The sequence below is a fragment of the Anguilla rostrata genome, chromosome 16 (genome assembly GCF_018555375.3).
Source record: "Anguilla rostrata isolate EN2019 chromosome 16, ASM1855537v3, whole genome shotgun sequence".
NCBI lineage: Eukaryota > Metazoa > Chordata > Actinopteri > Anguilliformes > Anguillidae > Anguilla > Anguilla rostrata.
In genome coordinates this window covers 35,212,863-35,229,756 of record NC_057948.1, presented here as the reverse complement: position 1 = coordinate 35,229,756, position 16,894 = coordinate 35,212,863, and the positions used below count along the sequence as shown (strand labels likewise).

The 16,894-nt window shown below is 53.7% G+C and overlaps 1 protein-coding gene across 1 annotated transcript in view; it reads left to right on the top strand.

Moving 5' to 3' along the window:
- The window catches only part of LOC135242646 (oxysterol-binding protein-related protein 5-like), an 89,671-nt gene that overhangs the window by 17,521 nt on the left and 55,256 nt on the right, over positions 1–16,894 (top strand). The window lies entirely within an intron of this gene.

Here is a 16,894-nt window from a genome sequence, read left to right as displayed (position 1 = left end):
TGGCTCAGTGGTTTAGACTCAGTGGTTTAGACTCAGTGGTTCAGGCTCAGTGCTCAGTGGTTTAGACTCAGTGGTTTAGACTCAGTGGTTCAGGCTCAGTGGTTTAGGCTCAGTGGTTTAGACTCAGTGGTTCAGGCTCAGTGGTTTAGGCTCAGTGGTTTAGACTCAGTGGTTTAGACTCAGTGGTTTAGACTCAGTGGTTTAGACTCAGTGCTCAGTGGTTCAGGCACGGTGGTTTAGGCTCAGTGGTTTAGACTCAGTGGTTCAGGCTCAGTGGTTTAGGCTCAGTGCTCAGTGGTTCAGGCTCAGTGCTTTAGGCTCAGTGGTTTAGACTCAGTGGTTTAGGTTCGGTGGTTTAGGCTCAGTGCTCAGTGGTTTAGACTCAGTGGTTTAGACTCAGTGGTTCAGGCTCAGTGGTTTAGGCTCAGTGCTCAGTGGTTTAGGCTCAGTGGTTCAGGCTCAGTGGTTTAGGCTCAGTGCTCAGTGGTTTAGGCTCAGTGGTTCAGGCTCACTGGTTCAGGCTCAGTGGTTTAGACTCAGTGGTTTAGGCTCAGTGCTCAGTGGTTCAGGCTCAGTGGTTTAGGCTCAGTGCTCAGTAGTTTAGGCTCCGTGGTTTAGGCTGTTGTCTGAGGTTCTTCTAGGGTACGCAGGGGGCTCTTTCCAATCGCTTATGTTGTCCGTCCTCGTCTCCTCGGTGCTCACCTGACCTGGAGATCGATCGAGGTCCGCCATCTTTAAGGACATTCCAGCTCGTTAAGGGCTCCTTGGGGGAGCTAGGAGGCTCCCAAAGGACGCTTGACCAAGGAAACACAAGTACATCCTTTTGCAGATGTTTTTTTTTTTTTGGAATACCTGATGTACAAATGATTGTCGTGTGGATGGCTGCAAACTGACAGTTGACTGAACAACGATGTTCCATTTGCCTAACACACGCTTCCTTGATTCCTTCATCCTCCATTGGGTGTAAATAACGAGTGAGGAAAGGATGTAAAAAGGTAAAAAATAAGCGTTTGGAGTGAGCCCACAGTCTCAGTGGTGGTCCCCCTGCCCCCCTCCCCCGGTCCCTCCCTGCCCCCCTCCCCTGAGATTTGGACGGAGGTGCGAGTGTTAATTTGAACGCCAGGGACGAGGGCTGGGTCTGCCTTCCCTCTGCAGGCCCAGTGTTTACCCCGACAACCGCGGCCGAGCCTGACAACAAACCCAGGGGCGTAGGCCTCTGCAGTGGGTGTGGCCTTAGTGAGCAATCTTTAAATATCTGACGCTGTGATTGGATAATATGTAACATGTGATCACCACTATCTTACCATGGGAAAACACGTCTGCCCAAGCAACCAACTAGTGAAGTGCTTTGTGTACAATGTAATGGTAGAAAGGGATTGAGAAGTGCATCGATTGATTGATAGATAGATAAAGTGAAGCATGCAGCTCTATAGCCCCTGGGGGTGACAGGCGGCTGTTTTTGGGTCATGGGTTAGCCACGCCCGTCCTGCGGAGAGACTCCCAGGGAGGGCGCGTCACAGTGGAAACCCTCGCTGGCTTAGCGCCGTCCCAGAATTCCCCTCTCGGCATGCGTCCGTCTGCCCCTCCAGATTTTTGAGGATTATGGGGGGGGGGGGACCCGCTGTCCCGCCCGCGTTCCGGAGGACCCCCAGCAGAAACGCCGTTATTTTTACCCTGCCTCTCGGCTGTCGCCATGACGGCGTTCCTAATGCACATTCTGGGGACTGCAGTTTGGCTGTTAGAGCTGCACTGCATCCTCTCCAGTGTGTGAGATCCACTACAGGGGACCTGGAGTCTCTCTCTCTCTCTCTCTCTCTCTCTCTCCCTCCATTTCCCTCTCCCCCCTCTGTCTTTCTCTCTCTTTCCCTCCATTCCTTCTCCCCTCCCCCTCTGTCTTTCTGTCTGTCTCTCTCTCTTTCTCTCTTTCCCTCCATTTCCCTCTCCCCCCTCTGTCTTTCTCTCTCCCTCTCTCTCTCTCTCTCTCTTTCCCTCCATTCCTCTCTTCCCCTCTCTCCCCCCCTCTGTCTTTCTGTCTGTCTCTCTCCTTCTCTCTTTGTCTTTCTCTCTCTGTCTCCCTCATTCCTCCCCCCCTCTCTCTCTGCCTCTCTCCCCCTCCCTACCTCTCCCTCTCTCTCTCCCCGTCTTTCTGTCTATTTTTTCCTCTCATTCCCTTCAGATTAAGGAATCTCTTTCAGTTCACTTCTTATTTAGGTTAAATTTCCTTGCGAATTATTGCGCTTGTGCTGGTGTAACTGTGGGATTTAAAGGCACAGCGGCCCTTTTTCTCTGTGTGTGTAAATCGGATATGATGTAAGATAGTAGCGCCCTTTTTGCCTGGAATTAAATAAAAGGCCTTTAGGCTGTGACGTGTCCACTCTAAGGGTATTTAGTGTCCACGCATATTTTTCTGTTGGAGGATGTAAAGCCCGTTCCATTTCCCGCCCCTGTCTGTGTGTCCTTTGGCAAGGACGCACGGCCCGCTGTCTTTCAGGGGAAAGCAGTGCCCAAACTGATAAACATTTTAGGCAGAGACCTACGTGCATATCTGCTGCTCTGTCTTGCATAGATAAATAATTTAAGTGCGCCGTACCTCCCAGAGACCTGGTCCTTGGGGTGCACCCTGGTGTCCTGGCTTTGTGTTTCGCTGTGGGCGGAGCCAGGCGGGGATGTTTACCCCTAAGCGAGCGCTTCGACGCGAGCGTGCTTAAGACCGGGCCCTGCGGAGTAATCAGTGACTGGCTGGCGGGCCCCCTGGGCGTGGCTAAGGCTAGCGCGTAGCGGAGCTTGGCGGGTTGCGATTGCCAGACGAGCGGAGCGCGGTCAGCTACCTGGGTGTGCTTCGCTCTCCTCCTGCTGTGAAAGGTAAGCCTTTGAAAAGTGCGGGGGGGGGGGGGGGGGGGGGGGGGGGGGGTGGTCGGGGGGGGTTCCGCTCAAAGTTAGGGTTTTAATTGGACATTGTGACAGGTCTGTGCTTGTTTTACAATGCCGGGGTGTGGTCGGGTGAACAGTACACTAACATGTAGACACGTTTTGTTCTGGAGATGCTTGTGGAAGACTTATTGTGATTATTCCTCTTTTCTGCTTCTTTTCCTCTCTCTCAGTACTTTCCTTGCTGTGTTGTGGTCCTTTGTAACAAGCAGCAGTTTCTTGTTCAGCTGGAACATGCTTAGATTTTTCTACCAAATTTTTCTAGGTTATGCTCTAGCCATAAAGTAACAGGTTCAGATCGATCCCAGGAAATGTATTCTTAGAAAGTTACTTTTTACAGTTACCTGAATTTATTTTTTAAATTTGCTTTCTAATGGGGTTAGAAATTCCTCAGTAGCGTGAAAGGATGCCTCAGCACCAGTGTAAAATTGTAACGTGTCAACGATTAATTCTTTCCCAGGCCTAAATCTGCCAACAAAATGGACAGTTACGCTAATATGCATAATTAATATGCCTCAGAATAAGCTTCACGGTTTTTTGTGGCTCTGTCCTGCCAGAGTGTGCCTGCCCTGTTCTGGATTCGGAGAAGACACCAGGCGGTTATATTTAATGACACACTAACTGACTCTGACGCTGAACAAGAACACAGGCGGATTTCCTTTCTAATGTAAAACACACTCAGTGGATGTGAGCTGTAGTCTCATTACATTACATTACATTACAGGCATTTAGCAGATGCTCTTATCCAGAGCGAGTTACATGACTTTTACATTATTCATTGTCATATTCGCGATCATTAATAAATATTAAAAAACATGATGGCTCCCTGTAGAGTACAGATAACAGACCTGTTTTTTAGGTGTGTGGCAGCCAGGTAAGAGGGTTAAGTGAGGCCTCTAGATTTCTGGCTTGAGTCTGTGTCATATTCTGTACCGACGCACTTAACCTAGATCTCATAACAAGGACGAAATGTGTGCAATTTTGTGTTGAGTCACCCTGAGTAAAGAAACACCTTTATCAAAAACGCAACCCTTAGAATCGTTGCTTGTGAAAGGACTGGCGGTTGAATTCGGTGCTTGCTTTTGCAGACGAAGGCCAGTTCAGATCAAACAGTCTGCAGTTCAGAAATGGTCATTTTTTCACAGTGTTTTCAGAATACGTTTCGTGTGAAGTACCGAGTTTTAGAACGTCTGCTGAGCGTTTGCTGAGCATTTGCTGAACGTTTTCTGAACGTTTGCTGAACGTTTTCTGAGCGTCTGCTGTCCTCGCTTCTGGGATGGAGTCCCGCCAGGCAGCTGGCAGCCTTATCGTTATGGAAACGGTCTTTTGATTTATTAACAGCTGTTTTGATAAATCTTTTTTTTCTTTGTACTGTGCAAATAAGTCTTTTCTCAGGAACTCAGTTACAGATAAAAAAAAATAAATTAATAAATTAAACTGGGAGTCTGGTCCTGCCCGCTGTTTTCGGTTTAGATGTGAGGAGGTCCTGAAATGCCCGGGTGCCCGTTGATGCCCGGCGGAGTCACGCCCTTGGCTCTGGGGTGAGTTTCGGGCTCTCCTGGGCATGCCCTGTTTGTCTGCACCTTCTCAGGTGTGAAAGAAGGGGACGGAAAAAGTAACTCCGATAACCTTCCGGGAACCGCCCCCTGAGAGAGGGCTAAGCCCTGTGTGTGTGTGTGTGTGTGTGTGTGTGTGTGTGTGTGTGTGTGTGTGTGTGTGTGTGTGTGTGTGTGTGAGTGTGAGTGTGAGTGTGAGTGTGAGTGTGAGTGTGAGTGTGAGTGTGAGTGTGAGTGTGAGTGTGTGTGTGTGTGTGTGTGTGGGCCCACAGCTCACAGATACGCTTGTGTGTTCTCTGCCTCTCTTTCAGAAGGGGGGGTGGGGGGGGGCGGGGGTGAGAAAAGGACTCGTGGGGGGGGGGTGGTTGGGCCACATGACACTTTACCCATTAACCGAACCCTTGTCACAGTCTGCTGTACTTTAGACGGTGTCCCGTTGGTGTCCCCCCTGGCCCTGTCCGTGGGGCTTGGCTGCTCCTCTGTAGTGTTACGGCGGTGGTTAAACGCTGAGAGCGGACTGAAGACTGACGGCGTGAGACGCCTCGTCTGTCACTTTATGCGTAACGTATTTAAAGAGAGGAAAGCGCTGACGTGTGTGAAAGCTCGTCAGATCCACCGCCGGGGAGGGTTTTTGTCAGGGAGTTTTAGTTTCGGTGTGAGTGGCATTCTCCGTTTCTCCCGCGTTTCAAAGCGGCCGCCGTCGCGGGGCGGGCCGCCCGGGGGGGATTGGCGTCTGCGCAGCAAGGTTTGGGTCTGCGCCGTCTGCGCTGGCTGCGCTGCGATACGGGCTAAATATGCAGACGACTACAGCGGTGTGCTGTGCAGTTGAGGCTCCACTGGGGTCCTCTGCCTTTCTGTCTGCCATAATTCTGAACCCCTGCAGTGTGGGGTCAGGGGTCAAATCCTGCAGTGTGGGGTCAGAGGTCAAATCCTGTCTGAACCAATTCTGGTTCCGTGTGTCCACAGACCTATATGAAGAAAAACACCTTAGCATACCTGCTATACATAATATAAATATAATATAATTGTATAAACGTTCAGTGCTGTGAAAAAGTATTTACCCCCTTTCCTGATTTCCTCTATTATTGCATATTTGTCTCAGTGACTGGTTTCAGATCTTTAGATTAAAATGTAATATTACGCAAAGGGAACCTGAGTAAACAGAAAACACATTTTTTAAAAGTTATCGTACGCCCATATCACCCAAACATTTTTATCCTCCTCCCACACGTCCAGTCCAGTACGGCCACACTCTGTTTGCTTTTTTGGCGAAGCACGATGTCGATAGCGCAGTCACGCTCAGGCCCGATAACAGCCACTCTTGCATGCAATAGGGAGGAAAAAGGTGATTAAAAAAAAACGTTGAAAAAGATTTTTTTACATTTTTTAAATTAAGGCAGATGAGATAAAAATGGAAGGTGCTGGAGGTTAGAGGGGTGTGTCTATGTGGCATTTTGGGGGGGGGAGCACGGCGCCTGCAATGCCATTGGCTGCACCCCGTTGCTGTGGGCCCGCCATCTACGCGCCGGGTTGCCAGTACCTCACCCAAACCCCTCATCCAGGAGGACGCGGAATCCTGCGCGGCTGGCAGTTGTGGTGGGCGGAGCCACGGTGCTGCTGCAGAGCTCCCTGGTGCCGCTCTCAGGTGCTGTGGGGCTCCTGTTGATTGCGCTGCTGAGAGGGAACAGCGCGTTCTGTTTGGTTCAGAGTTCCTGTTCCAGTCACTCAGCCTGAGATGGCTCAGCCAGCCTGGGCTTTCTCTGGGCGCTCTCTTTATGTTTGTATGAATCTTTAACCAGTCTCTCACGCTCTCTTTCTCTCACCTCTCTTTCCCTCATTCTGTCTCTTCTCCATCTCTCTCCCACTCTTGCTCTCTTCCTCTCTCTCTCTCATTCTCTCTCTTGCTTGTTCTCTCTCAGTCTCTCTCTGTCTCTCCTGCTCTCTCTCGTTCTCTCTCTGTCACTCTCACTCTTTCGCTCTCTCTGTCTCCATTAGCTGTAATAAGTGCAGTCATAGTGCAGTGCTGTGCAGTGGGCGACGGTCTTGCTGAGGGGGGGGGGATCTTGTGATTTTGTCTGATGCAGGAGAGATGCCTGCTCTGTCGTTTCACATCCCCACAGCCTGTAGTCATCGTGGATCGTTTAGTGGGCTTGTTTCTGCTCAGGCGGCTGGTGGAGTGGTCTGTAGGGGGCGCACTAACACGGAAACAAATGGGGAAGTGATGTCTGGGTAAATATTGACCGTGCAAAGATGTCTCTGTTTTACAGGCACCGTGTTCTGGAAAATGAATCATATCACAATATGAGTGTCCATCCCCTCGTGTAGCGTCCTCTCCGGGCCTGGATGAGTCATATCGGCTCCCTGGCTCATCCATGGCCTGTTCTGCTAATTATCAGGCATTTGAACGTATCTGTGTGTTTAAGATCTGATGTGGGTGATTGTGTGTGTGTGTGTGTGTGTGTGTGTGCATGCATGTGGAAGCACATATACATTAATGTTTTGATATAAGTGCATACATAGGTATGTATGAATGTACACCTGCATGTGTAATGGCGATTCTTATTTCCTCAACTGCCATTATCCTGACTGCTCATGGGTGTAGCAGTCCATTTGTGATGTCACAGTGGAATATTCAAATGGCATATCGGTCGGTGTCAGTATTACTAGTAGCACAGTATCATAGAGAAATATCACAGTATAACAGTGAAATATCACAGTATCACAATTGAATGTCACAACATCAGTAGAATATCAGTATGACAGTAGAGTATCACAATATCACTGTAGAATATCACAGTCCACTTGGCCAGAGAGTGAGGCTGGGGGGGGGGGGATTGTTTCTTGCAGAGCTTCTCTGGGGGTGCTGTATTTTATTCTTTATTCACGGTTAGTTAGGCCGGCTTTCGAAGGCGGGAAAGAGCTGTCAGACTTGGTCATCACCCTCTTGTGAGAGAGAGAGAGAGAGAGAGAGAGAGAGAGAGAGAGAGAGAGAGAGAGGAGGGAGATACACTCACCACTGCTCCTTTTAAGGCCATTTTCCTGCAACTGTCACAGAATGTACCACTACAGTAAGACCTTATCGCACCACACACTCACATGCGCGCGCACACACACACACACACACACACACACACACACTTACACACACACACACACAGTGTTGGGTGTGCTCCCTTTGTTCTATGCGTAGCCAGCACTGGGCAGAGTGGAGTATGTACAGTATGTGCCATTGTGCAACGCAGTGGCATTATAACACAACAATGCCCTGCCGTTCTCTCTTCCTGCGAGAGCACACGGACCCGTGTGATTGGCCACGGTGTCCCTGAGGACGCGTGTGATTGGCCGGGCCGCCCCTGAGGACGCGTGTGATTGGCCGGGCCGCCCCTGAGGACGCGTGGCGCGGGTTAGCGTCGTCTCTGTCACGCAGGGAAACACACAGGCCTGGTGTCTAATGAGAGGAAAAGGCTGGCATTGTACTGCCGTCTGTAACAATGGGTACCTGGACTCACCACCCCCCCCCCCCATCTGAGCAGCATCCCAGAATCCCTCAGCACCGCCTGTGTTCTAGAATCTTGAGATGAGTTCATTCTTTTTTTTTTCTTTTTTTTTTTAAAATTCAGCTCCATTTTCATGTTTCTGTCACGGTTCTTAAAAAAAAAAAATGTATTTATTTTTTGTTGCTGTCAGTTAGCATTAGCAGGACAGTGAAGGAGTCCTCTGTGCCCCTGACGGGGGAATATTGATATTGACGTGTGTTTTTATTAAATAAAATCGCTGAGCTGAGGCTGTCCTTGACGAATCGGAGAGAGAGTCGCCGCCCCCGCTGGGAGGAGAAGGTCCTTGCTGTGACCGTCTCGGGGATAAAGGCGGGACTTCTTCCTCTCAGAGAGAGGACGCTTTTCTCAGAGAGGTTCTGCTGCATGGCCTTATCTCACCACCGCGTGACTTTAATCCGGGAAGAAATTTCATAATTATTCTGCTCAGAACTCAGTGAAAAGGATGGTGATGCTATCTGGAGTGTGGTGAGTGACAGAGTTATCTCCCCCTTATTCAAGAAAGGATCGCTTCCAACTGAAATGGCAAATCGCATAAAATTATTATGATTATTATCATTATGTGAAGTAGGCCATACATGGTGCCCCCCCTTCCTGGTTATTTTGACCTTTTCTGGTGGGGAGGGGGGTGATGCTGAATTGAGCAGGTCCACAGCAGCTGGGTAAGTTTGACCCCCCCCCCCCCAGGCCTTGCTGTCTTTGGAAACCACCCGCAGTGGAGGTCAGGAGCCCAGGCGGTGGGGTGGTGGTGAGACAGGAAGTCATACTTTCACATCTTGCCCCCCCCTCCTCTCTGCAGGCAGACATCTTTACAAACTGAACAGCACAGACACACACACTGAACAGCACACACACACACACACTGAACAGCACAGACACGCAGACTGAAGAGCACAGACACACACACTGAACTGCACAGACACACAAACACTGAACAGCACAGACACACAGACTGAAGGGCACAGACACACAGACTGAACACCACAGACACACACACTGAACAGCACACACACACACACACACACTGAACAGCACAGACACACACACTGAACAGCACACACACACACACTGAACAGCACAGACACACACACTGAACAGCACACACACACACACACACTGAACAGCACAGACACACAGACTGAACAGCACACACACAGACACTGAACAGCACACAGACACACACTGAACAGCACAGACACACAGACTGAAGAGCACAGACACACACACTGAACAGCACAGACACACAGACTGAAGAGTACAGACACAGACTGAACAGCACACACACACAGGCTGAAGGACACAGACACACAGACTGAAGAGCACAGACACACAGACTGAACAGCACACGCACACAGACTGAACAGCACACACACACAGGCTGAAGGACACAGACACACAGACTGAAGAGCACACACACACAGACTGAAGGGCACAGACACACATCCCTGGGCTGTTGATTTTAGCGTTTTAAATAACGGCTCGCACACAGAATATAAATATTCTGCAGAAACCTGTCTGGCTCGTACCAGCGCATTTATAATCCCCTGTTTGCGCATATGGCGAATACGATTTCTCCCCCCGCCATAATACTGAACATTATGTTTTTAGCATTATGCTGGTTTATGTATTTACCGCTAGCAGTTATGACTGTAATAAGTGCTGCCGTTATCTCAGCTCTCTCTCTGCAAATCTCCTTCGGTCGCCCCGCAGAGGAGCGTCTGCTGAACGTCTGAGCGGAGGATGGGAGAGTGGCTCCTGACCGGCAGCGGTGGGGGAGTAATGAGGGAGTGAGCGGTGGGGGAGTAATGAGGGAGTAATGAGGGAGTAAGCGGTGGGGGAGTAATGAGGGAGTGAGCGATGGGGGAGTAATGAGGGAGTAATGAGGGAGTGAGCGGTGGGGGAGTAATGAGGGAGTAATGAGGGAGTGAGCGATGGGGGAGTAATGAGGGAGTAATGAGGGAGTGAGCGGTGGGGGAGTAATGAGGGAGTAAGCGGTGGGGGAGTAATGAGGGAGTAATGAGGGAGTAAGCGGTGGGGGAGTAATGAGGGAGTAATGAGGGAGTGAGCGGTGGGGGAGTAATGAGGGAGTAATGAGGGAGTGAGCGGTGGGGGAGTAATGAGGGAGTAATGAGGGAGTGAGCGATGGGGGAGTAATGAGGGAGTGAGCGGTGGGGGAGTAATGAGGGAGTAATGAGGGAGTAAGCGGTGGGGGAGTAATGAGGGAGTGAGCGATGGGGGAGTAATGAGGGAGTAAGCGGTGGGGGGGTAATGAGGGAGTAATGAGGGAGTAAGCGGTGGGGGAGTAATGAGGGAGTGAGCGATGGGGGAGTAATGAGGGAGTAATGAGGGAGTGAGCGATGGGGGAGTAATGAGGGAGTAATGAGGGAGTGAGCGGTGGGGGAGTAATGAGGGAGTAATGAGGGAGTGAGCGATGGGGGAGTAATGAGGAGTGAGCGGTGGGGGAGTAATGAGGGAGTAAGCGGTGGGGGAGTAATGAGGGAGTAATGAGGGAGTAAGCGGTGGGGGAGTAATGAGGGAGTGAGCGATGGGGGAGTAATGAGGGAGTAATGAGGGAGTGAGCGGTGGGGGAGTAATGAGGGAGTAATGAGGGAGTGAGCGATGGGGGAGTAATGAGGGAGTAAGCGGTGGGGGAGTAATGAGGGAGTAATGAGGGAGTAAGCGATGGGGGAGTAATGAGGGAGTAATGAGGGAGTAAGCGGTGGGGGAGTAATGAGGGAGTAATGAGGGAGTGAGCGGTGGGGGAGTAATGAGGGAGTAATGAGGGAGTGAGCGATGGGGGAGTAATGAGGGAGTAAGCGGTGGGGGAGTAATGAGGGAGTAATGAGGGAGTAAGCGGTGGGGGAGTAATGAGGGAGTGAGCGGTGGGGGAGTAATGAGGGAGTGAGCGGTGGGAAGTGTAGCGGCGTCTAAAGGTATTAGAGTACCCGGGCCGCCGCTGGCTCGGAGCGCAGCCTTTATTGATGAAACGCCGCGCAGCCTGGAGCTAATTAGCTCAGCCCCCTGGCCTAGTTCCACCTGCCCCCCCTTACCCCCCCCCCCCCCCCCCGGCCTGTGTGTCCAGGGCAGGGAGAAGAGCAGGGCAGGGCGGGGCGGGGCCCTCCACCCTTGGGGCACCTGTTTTAATGGAGGACAGTGCCGGACCTTTCCGGAACAGGGTCACCGACCCGTGGGCGTTCACTGGTGGTGCCCAGAGGCACTGGCTGCCCGCCGGTTGGATAAAGCGGTCTGTGATGTCACATGGCGGTAATCGGCAGAGAGGACCCCCAAATGCTGGCGCTCCTGGCGGTTTGGTGCTGCTTAGCGATGGCGGCTCACGATAGGACGGCTCATCGCCGCGGTGATCCTGTGAAGGCGGCTCTGATGGCGGCTCATCGCCGTGGTGATCCTGTGAAGGCGGCTCTGATGGCGGCTCATCGCCGCGGTGATCCTGTGAAGGCGGCTCTGATGGTGGCTCATCGCCGCGGTGATCCTGTGAAGGCGGCTCTGATGGTGGCTCATCGCCGCGGTGATCCTGTGAAGGCGGCTCTGATGGCGGCTCATCGCCGCGGTGATCCTGTGAAGGCAGCTCTGATGGCGGCTTATCGCCGTGGTGATCCTGTGAAGGCAGCTCTGATGGCGGCTCATCGCCGTGGTGATCCTGTGAAGGCAGCTCTGATGGTGGCTCATCGCCGTGGTGATCCTGTGAAGGCAGCTCTGATGGCGGGACATCGCCGTGGTGATCCTGTGAAGGCAGCTCTGATGGTGGCTCATCGCCGTGGTGATCCTGTGAAGGGAGCTCTAATGGTGGCTCATCGCCGTGGTGATCCTGTGAAGGCGGCTCTGATGGTGGCTCATCGCCGTGGTGATCCTGTGAAGGCAGCTCTGATGGCGGCTCATCGCCGTGGTGATCCTGTGAAGGCGGCTCTAATGGCGGCTCATCGCCGTGGTGATCCTGTGAAGGCAGCTCTGATGGCGGCTCATCGCCGTGGTGATCCTGTGAAGGCGGCTCATCGCCGTGGTGATCCTGTGAAGGCGGCTCTGATGGCGGGACATCTGGTGTCTGCGGTGGCCACATTAGCGCCCTTAATGAGGCCTGTGTGTGTGCCGTGGCACTTTGCAGCGAGAGTGTGTGTGTGTGTGAGTGTGTGTGCGTGAGCGGGACTGTGTGTCTGTGTGTGTGTCTGTGTCTGTGTGTGTGTGTGTGTGTGTGTGTGTGTGTGTGAGTCTGTGTGTGTGAGTGTGTGAGTCTGTGTGTGTGTGTGAGCGGGACTGTGTGTCTGTGTGAGTCTGTGTGTGTGAGTGTGTGTGTGAGTGTGTGAGTGAGCGGGACTGTGTGTCTGTGTGTGTGTGTGTGTGAGTGTGTGTGTGTGAGTGAGCGGGACTGTGTGTCTGTGTGTGTGTGTGTGTGTGTGTGAGTGTGTGTGTGACTGTGAGCATTCTGGCTCTCAGTCAGACGCTGGAGCATTAATCAATGTGCCATTTTCTCCATCATAATCTCCGTAATGTCTGCTGTCTGTATCTCTCATCTCGAAAATAAAAACCCAGATTAGTGCAGAGTGTGCTGTCCACACATCTGTGAATCTGCTGGTGACTCCTGCATGTGGGACAGTGTGAGCTGTGGATGGGCAGCCTGTCCCCTTCCTGGGGGGGCGGGGCTGTACATATAGAGCTGTGTTTCTGTCGGGTCAGCCTTTGCCCTGGAGCTCTGCCCTGAAAATCCGTCTGGGTCCATCGGGGGCGGGAGGGTGACCGGATGGGGATGGAATTGTGTGGGGTGGGGGTGGTAGTGGGGTGGGGGGTGTAATAATGCCGCAGAGATGGATTTGTGTCTCGCGGCTGAAGGAAAGGATGGTCACAACCTCATGGAGAGGCTGTTCATTTCTGCAGATAGAACTCTAATTAGAGAGAGGGAGGGATGAAGAATGAGAGAAAGAGAGAGAGAGAGAGGGAGGGAGGGAGGGGGAGAGAGAGAAAAGGACAGGGAACACGAGGGGTGAGGGAGAAAGAGGTGGAGAGAGAGAGAGAAAGGGAGAGGGAGAAGGGGAGGGAGAGAGATGCAGTGAGCCTGGGGGCCCTGTTCATTCTCTCTGTCTCTGTCTCTCTCTCTCTCTTTCTCTCTGTGCATCCCTCGTTCCGTTACGAAGACGGCAGCTCTTCTGTTCTGCAGAGGGCAGGAGGTCGGCGGTTTTTTGGTGTTTATAGCTCTTAGCGGTGTAGCGTGTGGGGGTGGAGGGGGGTGAGGGGGGGTGCAGGTGGGGGGGGTGATAGTGCCGGCGGTGTTTAGGCGGTATTTTCTGTAAGCCCTCCCTGAGCCTCCCACTCCCTCCCATGAATAATGCGCGGCTGCTTACAGAAGCTGCTGATGCAGAGCGTTTTATTTTATTTTATTTTATTTATCTATTTTTAAAGTTTTACTTTTCGTAAAAGGGAGAATGAAAGTGTTCTTTCACACCTGAGAGCAGGGAAGCGTGGCGCGGGGGGGGGGTGGGGGGGTCCTGGGCTGGGGCTGTACTGCCCAGTCTGGATGTACCCTGCTGTCCTGGTCTCTGTACGTATTTTGGGCTGGCTAATTTGACGCTCGGAGGGGGGGGGGCCTGGTTGGCATATAGCTGTCGCTCTTAAAGCACCTGTCGCTCTATAATTTTCATTGTATGATTTATTATATCATTTATAATGTATAATTTAGAGTCGTTCTGCCCTGTGGGGTGATTAAGGCCTCCTCCCTGCGCTGTGGCCCGTCCCGCCAGCCACGGAGGAAAAAAACTTATTTTAAATCATAATAATAATAATAATAATAACTCCCTGCAGCGCAGTTTAATAAAGGACATTACCCGGAGGCGGATTTGGGTGTGGGGGGGGGGGGGGGGGGTTATATATCGGCATGGCGACGGCTCTGTCTGTATTTCATCAGTGTCACCTGTGTTATCGTCTCTCCCCCCTGGAGGACCACGCCCCTCCTCCCTCGCTCCTCTCCTCCCTCCCTCCCTCGCTCCCTCCCTCGCTCATTACCGGCCCTTTTAATTAAACAGAATGAGGACAGGGTTAGGTGAGTTCAGGACAGTGGGGGCGGCCTCCCTGGGATGGGGCGCGCGGGGGGGGGTTTGGTATGTGGTAGTCCTGTGTTTCTTTAGCTTCCAAAGTGCCCCCCCCCCGCCAGGACTGAGGCCTACACCCCACCCCCCAGGAATAGTCCCTTCCTCCCCATCCAGCAACGGTCCTCCCTCTGTCTCTGTCCCACTTTGATGAGCAGCTGTGCAGGTATGGGTGGGGCAGCGAGCCCCCCCCCCCCCCCCCCCCGACTCTTCCATTCATTCCAAGAAATCTGGTCACGGTGTGCTGCTTTGAACTAATGAAGGTAAAGAACATGTTGGCACAGCACTCTCTTTCCTTCCCTCTCTCTCTCTCTCTCTCTCTCCCTCCCTCCTCTCCCTCTCTCCCTCCCTCCTTCCCTCCTCTCCCTCTCTCCCTCCTCCCTCCCTCTCCTCCTCTCTCTCTCTCCCTCCCTCTCTCTCTCTCCCCGATGCAGTTCTGTACAGTGGGGGCTCTAAATCCTGGTCACTGGGGGACCTGCAGAGTCTTAAAAATCAGCCCCTGCTTTAAACCCTGCATAGGCGCTGGAGGCCCTGTTCCAGAAGTTTCGGCGCTCTCGTTCTCCGTGATCGCTGGGCACAGGTCGGAGGTTGTCAGGGAGGGGCGGGATGGGGTGATGAGGGTGAGGGAGTGGAGGTAGGGGGATGAGGGAGGGAGTGGAGGGTAGGGGGAGGAGAAGTGGAGGGGGGATGGAGGGTAGGGGAAGGGATGAGGGTAGGGGGGGAGTGGAGGTAGGGGGAGTGGAGGGGGGGGGGAGTGGAGGGTAGGGGGAGGAGTGGAGGGTAGGGGGAGGGTGGGGTGGGGAGTGGAGGGTAGGGGAGGGAGGGTAGGGGAGGGGGAGGGAGTGAGGGTAGGGGGGGGAGTGGAGAGTAGGGGGAGGGAGAGTGGGGGAGGGGAGTGGGAGGGTAGGGGAGGGAGTAGGGTAGGGGAGGGGAGTGGGGTAGGGGGTGGAGGGTTAGGGGAGGGAGTGGAGGGTGAGGGGGGGGAGGGGAGGTAGGGGAGGGGGGAGTGGAGGGGGGGGGAGGGTAGGGGGAGGGGAGTGGGGTAGGGGGAGGGGAGTGGTGGGAGGGGAGTGGTAGGGGGAGGGGAGTGGAGGTAGGGGGAGGGGAGTGGAGGGTAGGGGGGGGAGTGGAGAGGGTAGGGGAGGGGAGTGGAGGGTAGGGGGGAGGAGGGAGGTGGGAGGGAGTGGAGGGTAGGGAGTGGGAGGAGGTAGGGGGGGAGTGGAGGGTAGGGAGGGAGTGGAGGGTGGGGGAGTGGGGGAGGTGGGGAGGGGATGGAGGGGAGGGGAGTGGAGGGGGGGGGAGTGGAGGGTAGGGGGGGGGAGTGGAGGGTAGGGGGGGGGAGTGGAGGGTAAGGGGGAGGGGGAGTGGAGGGTAAAGGGGGGGGGAGTGGAGGGTAAAGGGGGGGGAAGGAGAGGGGGAGGTGGGGGTGGGGGGGGGGGGTGGGAGGGTGGGGGGGGGGAGTGGAGGGTAGGGGGGGGGCTCTGTGTGTGAAGGTCAGGCGGGTGCCAGGGGGGGTGCTTTGTCTCCCTGCCGGAGGGATTTGCAGCACGGCCTGAGCTCTCCGCTGGCACGGACTCCTCCAGCTCGCCTGGGAGCGTCAGCGTCTCCCAGTGAACTCGCTCGCCCGCCTGCCCGCCCACTCTCTCTCTCGCCCACCCGCTCGCTCTCTCGCCCACTCTCTCTCTCGCCCACCCGCTCGCTCTCTCACTCTCTCTCCCGCCCGCCCGCCCGCTCTCTCGCCTGCCCGCTCGCTCCCTCGCCCGCCCGCCCGCTCCCTCGCCGCTCTCCTCTCCTGAAACAGACGGAGAGAGGAAAAGAACATTCCCTCTCTGAGCGCCGGGGCTGCTTGAGTGGGCTGAAGCTGGAAGGCTTGGGGGGTTTTTTTTGGTTTTGTTTTTGTTTTTTTTCCTTTGGCGGTCGCGGGCTCTCCTGAGCGCGGTGAGAATGAAGGAGCCGAGCGGCGGCGGCGGCGTGTTTGGCGAGCTGCGTCTCGGCCAGTGAGCGAGCGCGCGGTGGGGAGTTGGCGGGAATCGGGGCCTGTTATAGGCTCCCGCTGACAGGCCGGATACCTCTCTCTGATTGGCCAGCGCGGTTTTAAGGGGCTGCTTTAAAGACGGGCCCTGTCGCGTAGACCGACCCGCGTGCGCGCGGCTGTGGCCGACCGCGCTCTTCGTACCCAGAATGCAGCTCTGCAAGCGTGAAGTTTCCCCGCCAGCGGAGTTTTAAAAGGTGCCTCCTCCCTGCCCGCTCTGCGCTGCGTTTAATGTTCAGAGTTCCGGTCGAACAGGCAGCCAGGGACAAACTCAAAGCCCTATCATTAGGAGTCCACCCATCGCCGTTTTTCTCATCTTTTTTTAGCCTCTGCATACTCTCTTTATATATAGTACAAAAGGCTTCTGGGTAATTAGCAGGGTCGGAATCCGTTCCAATCAGTTCTGATAAACTCAGGAAGCTGAACTGAAATTGATCTAATCCAGTGAAAAACTCACCATTCCTTACATTCAGTGGAATTGTATGAAATCTCACTGATCAGCAAAGATATGCAATGCTTCAAAACATTTCTCCAAAGAGGTGTGTTGTCTATCTTCCATTCTCATCAAGCGATAGGAAGATAAGCTCTTCTGAAAATAACTTTCTGAAAATATTATTTCAGGTAATGTCCTGAACTGAAATGGCATTGAGTCCAGCTCCGGCATCTAGAGGCCACGTGCGCCTGGTCGTGTGTGTGAGTGTGGGGTTGTGTGTGTTGGTGTAGAAGAGTGCG